Source organism: Tupaia chinensis, unplaced genomic scaffold (assembly GCF_000334495.1).
Source record: "Tupaia chinensis unplaced genomic scaffold, TupChi_1.0 Scaffold139341_1, whole genome shotgun sequence".
NCBI classification, from domain to species: Eukaryota; Metazoa; Chordata; class Mammalia; order Scandentia; family Tupaiidae; genus Tupaia; species Tupaia belangeri.
The window spans coordinates 1,889,546-1,897,809 of NW_006199230.1; positions in this window are offsets into that span (position 1 = coordinate 1,889,546).

Sequence of the window (8,264 nt, forward strand, 5' to 3'; positions counted from 1 at the left end):
AATAATATCTTTGTCTAGACTGATATGCATGGTGATCATTCTGGAAAATGAAATGTTATACACTGCAAAGTTATATGTGATTAAATGTAATATTTTTTTAAAAAAAAGAAAAAGAAGCTGTAATATCCAAAGAAGTAATTCACACAAAATTTTTCTCTTGTTAAGCTAAATTGGATAGGAAAATTCAAAGAAAGCCTCTTAATACCTTGACCAATCTATGTTGATAGAAATCATGGAGGCTTCTTGATAAGACTCTTTATTCTTTCTTTTCATTTTTTCAAAATATTCAGTCATTGTGTGTCATTATAACACACTAAATGAATTTTTTCCATTATGAATACCTTGTGTATTGGTTCAGTCAAAGATTCTACCATACGTATTATCACCAACACATAATTTTCCATTTTTGTGTCCCTTCATTTATTCATTGACATTCTTTGATTCCATGTCTTTGCAATTGTGAACAATGCCTCAATAAACATGGATATACAGTTGCTTTTTCTGACTGAGTGTATCCCTATCTTTTGTATAGATACCCAGGAGTGGAATTGCTGTATGATATGGTAGATCTATTTGTAGGTCTTTGAGAACTCTCCATAATGTTCCCCACAATGGCTATACTAATTTACATTCCTACCAACGGTGTAGGAGAGTACCCTTTTCTCGACAGTCTTGCCAGCATTTATCTTTCTTTATATCTATTTTTAATATTAGCCATCATGACTAAGGTTAGTTGGTAGCTCACTGTGATTTTTATTGGATCCTACTTATGATAAGGGATATTGACTATATTTTCATATGCTTTTTGGCTGTTCAGATACCTTCCTTAGAAAGTTGTCTGTTCAGCTCATTTTCACATGTTTTATTATGTTTGTTAGTTTATTTGTCTGTTGTTTATTTATTTTTCAGGTAAGCTATTTGAGTTCCCTGTATATTCTGATTATCAATCCCTTATCTGAGGCATAGTTAACAAATACTTTCTCCCATTCTGAGAGTTGTTGATTCACTGTAATTATTGTTTCTTTTGCCTGATGTAATATCACTTGTCTATTTTTGGGATTATTGCCTGTGCTTTGTGGGGTCTTCTTTAAGAAGCTTTGGCCTATTCCAATGTCTCAAAGAGTTTCCCCTGTGTTTTCTGCCAGTACCAGTAGTTTTATAGTTTGAGGTCCTAGATTTAGATCTTTGATACTTTTTTTTTTTTTGGAGAGATTTTCGCTATATGGTGCGTGTGCGCGCCAGACAGACAGAGAGAGACATAGAGACAGAAAGCGAGAAATCACCCCCCGGGGGGATGGTCACGCCGCAATCCCTTCTCCTCCATTCTCCTCTCAGGATCTTGGGCACCCACGCACACGCGCCTGGCATGAGTTTTAAGCCACCGGGTCCAGGACGCGAACCGCGGTCAACTATGTGGGAGTCCAGCGACATAGCCATTATGCTAACTGCTGGTTCCCCCGATCTTTGATACATTTTAAGTTGAATTTTGTTAGTGTTAAGAGAGAAGGGTCAAGTTTTCTGCAGGTGAATACCCAGTTTTTCCAGAACCATTTGATAAAGAGATTTTGCTTTCCCCACTGGGTTATCTGGTGCTCTTTCTCAAAAATCAATGGGCTATATGTTTGGGGGTTTATTTCTGGGTTCTCTATTCTGTTCCATGAATCTACATGCCTATTTTTGTGCCAGTACCATGCTGTTTTGATTATCACAGCTTTGTAATATATCAGGGAGTTCAGAAAGTGAGATTCCCCCTACTCCATTCTTCTTGTGCATGATTATTTTGGCAATATGTGGTCTTTTACGATTACAGACAAATCCTATGATTATTTTTTCCTAAATCTGTGAAGAATGTCTCTGATTATTTTATTGAGATTGCATTAAATATGTGGAATAATTTGGATAGAATTGGCATTTTGATTATATCAATTCTCCCAATCTAGAAACATGGAATGTCTTTCCATCTTTTTGCATCATTTTTGATTTATTTGTAGTTTTCCTTGTAGAGACCTCTATCTTTTACTGCCTTTGTCAAGTGTCATGAGATCTAAGCTCTATCATCTAGAGTAGGTGGGGAGCCCTAGATGATCCTATCTTGTCAGAATTGTAAGGAGGAAAATCTTTTTCTTTACCTTCTTAAGTTCTATAGCTAGTTTGTGAATTAAACTAATAAAGGACAAATTAGCAGGAGAAAAAGGATACAAATTATGTTTCCTGTTAACATTTTTTTGTGCATGGACCTGGGAGCTTTACTGAGAAGAAGTGGAAAAATACGTGAAGTGATTAGACCCCAGGATATTATATTTTCCTTTTAAACAAGGTGATAAATTCAGAGAGATGATTAGGAAATATTTGGACAATAATAATTTAATAAGATTTGTTACCACCTGTGGTCTTCCTTGTATGGTATAGAAGAATACTTTTACAAATGAAAATTTAAGTCACCTTCACAAAGGGATATTTGTGTCCTGCCTTTAGACAGAAAGAGGGAAGACAGAATGCTATTCCTTTGTTTAATGTTTCCTAATTACCTTTAGTTCAAATGTGTCAAAGTGACATGTTTTGGGGTTACATAGTCTGATTCTCTTCCAAAATCTCTCTTTTTTAAATATTCTAACATTATATAATATTTTAGAGGTATAATGGCACTATAATGGTGTCAGTCTCATGACCTCCAAAATAAATCTTTATTACAGGGATGTACTGTAGCTTAAATCCTGAAATCTCTCATTTATTTTTTATTTTTATCTTTAGCACACATGTTTGCTCTTGGTCTCCATAATTCCACAAACAGATTAGATTTTAGCAATTCCTAAAACCTGTCATGTGTTAATTTTTTTTTTTAACTTTTGACTAGGGTCAAAGAAGTGTAAGTCAGTTCCATGACCATAGAAAGTATGAAATAATTTTGGGACCAGCAGATAGCAGTAATGTCTATGTCACTGGACTCCCATGTAGTCCACTGCAGTTCGTGTCCCAGACCCATTGGCACATGTGCATGTGTGCCCAAGATCTCGATAGGAGAATGGAGGAGAAGGGATTGTGGTGTGGCCATCCCCCCTGGGGGAGGGGGTGATTTCTCACTTTCTATCTCTCTGTCTCTCTCTGTCTGTCTGGTGAGCACACGCACCTTGTAGCAAAAATCTCCCCCCCCAAAAAAAAAAACAAAGAAACAAAAACAAAAAAAACAAAGAAACAAAAACAAAAACAAAACAAAAAAAGAAAGTATGAAATAATTTTAAAGAGGAAAATAAAATTATAGCTCGAAGGCTTATTGGCTTATTTTTCTCCTAACCTTAGGATATTATTATGCTGCATTCATTTCTTAAAGATTGAATTTCTTGTACATAAAATGCCATACTAAGTCTTCTTCAGTTGGCCTCTAATATTTGCATATAACTGCCATTGCAATGAATATGGGCTTTGCTTAGCAATTAATCAGTGTCAGGATGCCTTCTATTGTAGAAAGTAATTCACATGCAGATAATTTCCTTAACTTTCTTTATTGAATTCTAAAGGAAATGTATGAAGCATCTGGATTTTTAAGAAGTGTAAGTCAGTTCCATGACCATAGAAAGTATGAAATAATTTTGGGACCAGCAGATAGCAGTAATGTCTATGTCACTGGACTCCCATGTAGTCCACTGCAGTTCGTGTCCCAGACCCATTGGCACATGTGCATGTGTGCCCAAGATCTCGATAGGAGAATGGAGGAGAAGGGATTGTGGTGTGGCCATCCCCCCTGGGGGAGGGGGTGATTTCTCACTTTCTATCTCTCTGTCTCTCTCTGTCTGTCTGGTGAGCACACGCACCTTGTAGCAAAAATCTCCCCCCCCCAAAAAAAAAAACAAAGAAACAAAAACAAAAAAAACAAAGAAACAAAAACAAAAACAAAACAAAAAAAGAAAGTATGAAATAATTTTAAAGAGGAAAATAAAATTATAGCTCGAAGGCTTATTGGCTTATTTTTCTCCTAACCTTAGGATATTATTATGCTGCATTCATTTCTTAAAGATTGAATTTCTTGTACATAAAATGCCATACTAAGTCTTCTTCAGTTGGCCTCTAATATTTGCATATAACTGCCATTGCAATGAATATGGGCTTTGCTTAGCAATTAATCAGTGTCAGGATGCCTTCTATTGTAGAAAGTAATTCACATGCAGATAATTTCCTTAACTTTCTTTATTGAATTCTAAAGGAAATGTATGAAGCATCTGGATTTTTGACATACCACTGTCTCAATAGCTAAAGTGATAATGTTTTCATTGAAGATATGTGAAACACCTGGGGTGTTAACATTTAATTGAAGCTTGTTTTTTTTTGAAAGAACAGAAATGAATTTGTACATTGTCAAATCCATTTCCCTGAAGTAGCAGTAACTTCACAGAAATGAGACAATAGAGCTGATACCTCATTTGATTTTTAGCCAAATGATCAGATTATTTATTATCTAGAGAATACTAATGCAATTGTAATGATAACACTGGAAATAACAATAAATAGCATCTTGTGATAAATGTATATTTTATTCAACAAAAATATACATTGTGAACGTAATTTTTACTTTCATACTTTTCATTCTATAATAACACCTGGCAATATTCAAAGTCAAGTGTGCCAAAAATAATCTTGTTTCACTGAATTTGGAAGAATGTCAATTGTGTTATTAAATTGTGCTACTTTGAAATAAAATACACATTGCAATTGGCTAGGTGCAGAAGACTTCAGAATGGTAGACTTGGTAATGTCATCACTTCAGACAATGAGCCTTTCACATTTTAAATAAAAAATAATAAATACATGAATGTTTAAATTGTCTTTTCTATATATATACATATATAGAGTTCATAACTCTAAATAAGAGCTCAAGAATTAGAAGATCTTTTTTGTGCAATATTTTAAAATTATATATTGATGCAATAAAATGATGTTTTATTGCTAGTGATAAAATATCTGATGAAGAATATTTTTAAAGATAAAATACAGAAATATAAAATTAAACATTTCAAAGATTTTATTCAATTCAGTATTAAGGAAGAAACCAGTAAAGTGTAAAAACTAATTCAAAAGAAAATGCAAAGTACATGCAAGTGTAGACATTTAGAAATATTGAAGTGAACTTGCAAAAAGTTGGAAGATTTGACCAATATCCACAGGGCAATGATCAATGGAATCTGCTAGACAAAATTCATTTGCATTTCTAACAAAAAATATGATTTGCATTACTATGAACTTTCCACAATGTAGAGTTTAAAATAGATTGAAGACCACAAAAGGCCACAGTAATCTGAAAGGGTACCTTGGAAAGGATAACAGTAATCAATTTTTCCCATTTCAAAGTCCTTTTATAGCTTTTTTTCTGACTTTTGCCATTGTGAGATAATAATTAGAGAATGCTATAACCTTTTACCATGGTGTAGTAAAATTAATGAAATAAAGGACCATAATCATAATGAATGTCTTTTCAAGAATGATTTGTAACATGTGAATACTTGCTGTCTACTTATACAATAAACAACTGCAATGAACTTTTGGCAAGAATAATTTTAATCTTATATTTATTTCACATAAATACTTATGTAGATGTTTTGTCTGCCTTTGCAATAATTTTAAAGTAATATGATAGGAAAAATATGAGTTATGTCATCTATGGGACAAGAATTCTTAACATAAAAGAACATGTGACTAAATATATGAACAAATTAGTTTGAAAAGTTTATATTTAGTATGGTTTATATATGTTAGAGTTTATACATGGGTTCCCATGGGAGTGTTTTCCCTGATATTGTGGTGGATTTGGTATATTTGGTATACCAAATATTTCTGGTGGATTTGATATATTTGCCTAAATACTTTTCTCAGGAATAACATCTAAAACTTTCATCAGATTTTTAATGGAAATAAAATTCCTGAAAGGTTAAAATTTATGCTTCAGAAGAAAATTATTCTGACCTACTTATTTTCCTAATATTCAATTCAATCTTTTGGACTATTTATAGCAACAAAGACAGCTGAGCTATTATAGTAGCTCAAGTATGTTGATGTGACAGGCAGATTCATTTGAAAAAATCACCCTAAGAATTCATTTTGGGTTGCCTGAACACTGAGCTTTTGGGGAATCCCCAGTTTTCCAGTCATTTATGAATTATTTCAGCAAGAACAAACAAACAAACAAACAAACAAAAAACAGTGAATTTCTCATGGCACTGATAACTTTTTATCCCCATCAGGAAGAGCCATAGTTACATTTACCAGATAACTCCTATAAAACATCAGTACCTCTACCAAGTCTGTCTGGCAGCTCAATAGCATCTCAGAGTTTCTTCCCCGGAATGCAGACATACATGACTCATCCTGTAGAGAGCATTGGCATCAGACCTGTATGATGATACTGAGAATCAAAAAGCCTGTGGTTTCTATTCTTAGAGAACTTGATTATCAAAATCCTCAAAAAAAAAACCTATTTCTATTTCTCAACTCATGTTGTACACTGCTGCAGAATTTTCCCCCAGCCTTGCAGTTCCCCAGTCTTGCAGTTCTTATCTAAAGGAATTTATAAAATGTATTTCTAAACATATGAAAGCTGATGATCACCAAGAGATTAAACTCATAATTCTAATCACCATAATAACTGATATATATGTGTGTGTGTGTGTGTGTGCTTTCTGATTTGCTAAGAAAAATAAATGAGTGTTGAGGGTTTAGAGACACATATTCAGGTATGGTGAACTTGGGAGAGGGCAGCAAAAGGTAGAGTGTAAGAATTTCAGGGCTCTTGGGACACACTCCTCTGTCTGAGAGGGAGATAAATCCAACCATTAGGACTCAGCAACTGGGGAAAATTTATAGAGGTGGATATGATGGTGACTGTCATTTGAATGGATCCCTAACTCAGCCAATATTGCTTAGCATGCCCATAGCATGGGCGTCTAAAACAAAAAGAAAAAAATTGCTTTAGGGTTGGGTTCGCATAACTCTGATATATTGTGCCTATATCAAGAATCAAATACAAAGCAACAGGGGATGTTTTACTATTGACAGTAGAAAATTAAGCACAGGTTGTCTGATGTATTAAAAGGCATTTTTCAAATATCTGAGATGAGTGACATTTGTGAGAGTAGCAGGCTGAGGGAGATCAGTCACAGTTTGAAAAGAAGTGCCAGTGAGTATGGAGACATCACCGGGAGTATCCCAGGAATGGTGGGGAGTGCAGGTCTCTGGGCCATGGGCAACAGCGGGCTATCAGCAATTCAAGCCAGACACATCAGGGATTTCAAGGGTGGATAACATAATTTGAGTTATGTATCCAGAAATGTTTGCAGGCATTGACATATAAATGTAGGTATAGATTCTGACAAAAAAAAAAAAAAAAAGATTAAAAATCCTGCTAAAAAACAAATAGCATAATACATGCTATTACATTTTGAATGAGTTCTTTGACATCATGGATGTGTCTCGGAGACTTTACAATTTGGATCTAAACACCTTTAAACTCTAGACTCAGAGGCTTCCATCTGAAGCTTTAATTCTCGCCTTACTGAACACACCTTCATGCTGGCCTTTACACTTAGCGTTGTGTTCACTTGGCTTGGTAGATCCATTCTCCATATAAGTGATTTATATAATCTTTTGTTACTGATCATTTCTTAACTGTCACCATGCACTTTTTGTAACATAATTCCCTGTTCTCTGCCCTGCTTTCCCTGGTCACTCTTTATCTACTGCCCCTATTTGTTTTTCCTGATAGCACTTACTAGTACTTGCCTAGGCATTGCATATTTATTCTGTGTGTCGTCTATCTTCTCATATTACAAAATATGAGCTCAAGGAGGATAAATACTTTGCAGATTTTATTCACTGCGTATTCTCCAACACCTGACATAAAGTAAGCTCTCAATAAATGTTGAAAAGACAAAAGTATCAATTATTTATTTTATTGATTATTGATGGTGTAACCTTCTGTTAACCAGCTTTATCCTTCATAAATAAAAATGAGAGTAGTAATGCTGCCTAGTTTGCATGGTAGGTGTAAAAATTTTTAAAAAGATGGTTTTATAAATTATAATAACCCATATTGAAAGACAAAGAGAGGAAGAAAATGAGAAATCATGCTCAAGGGGAAAGGACTATGATGCACTCCTTCGCTCTCTATTCTCCTCTTGGGATTTTGTACACAAGCACAGGTGCCAAGAGTGTTTTTCACCACAAGGACTTGAACTGTGCTTGAACCATGCAGTTAGCTATGTGGGATCCAGTGCCTTAAC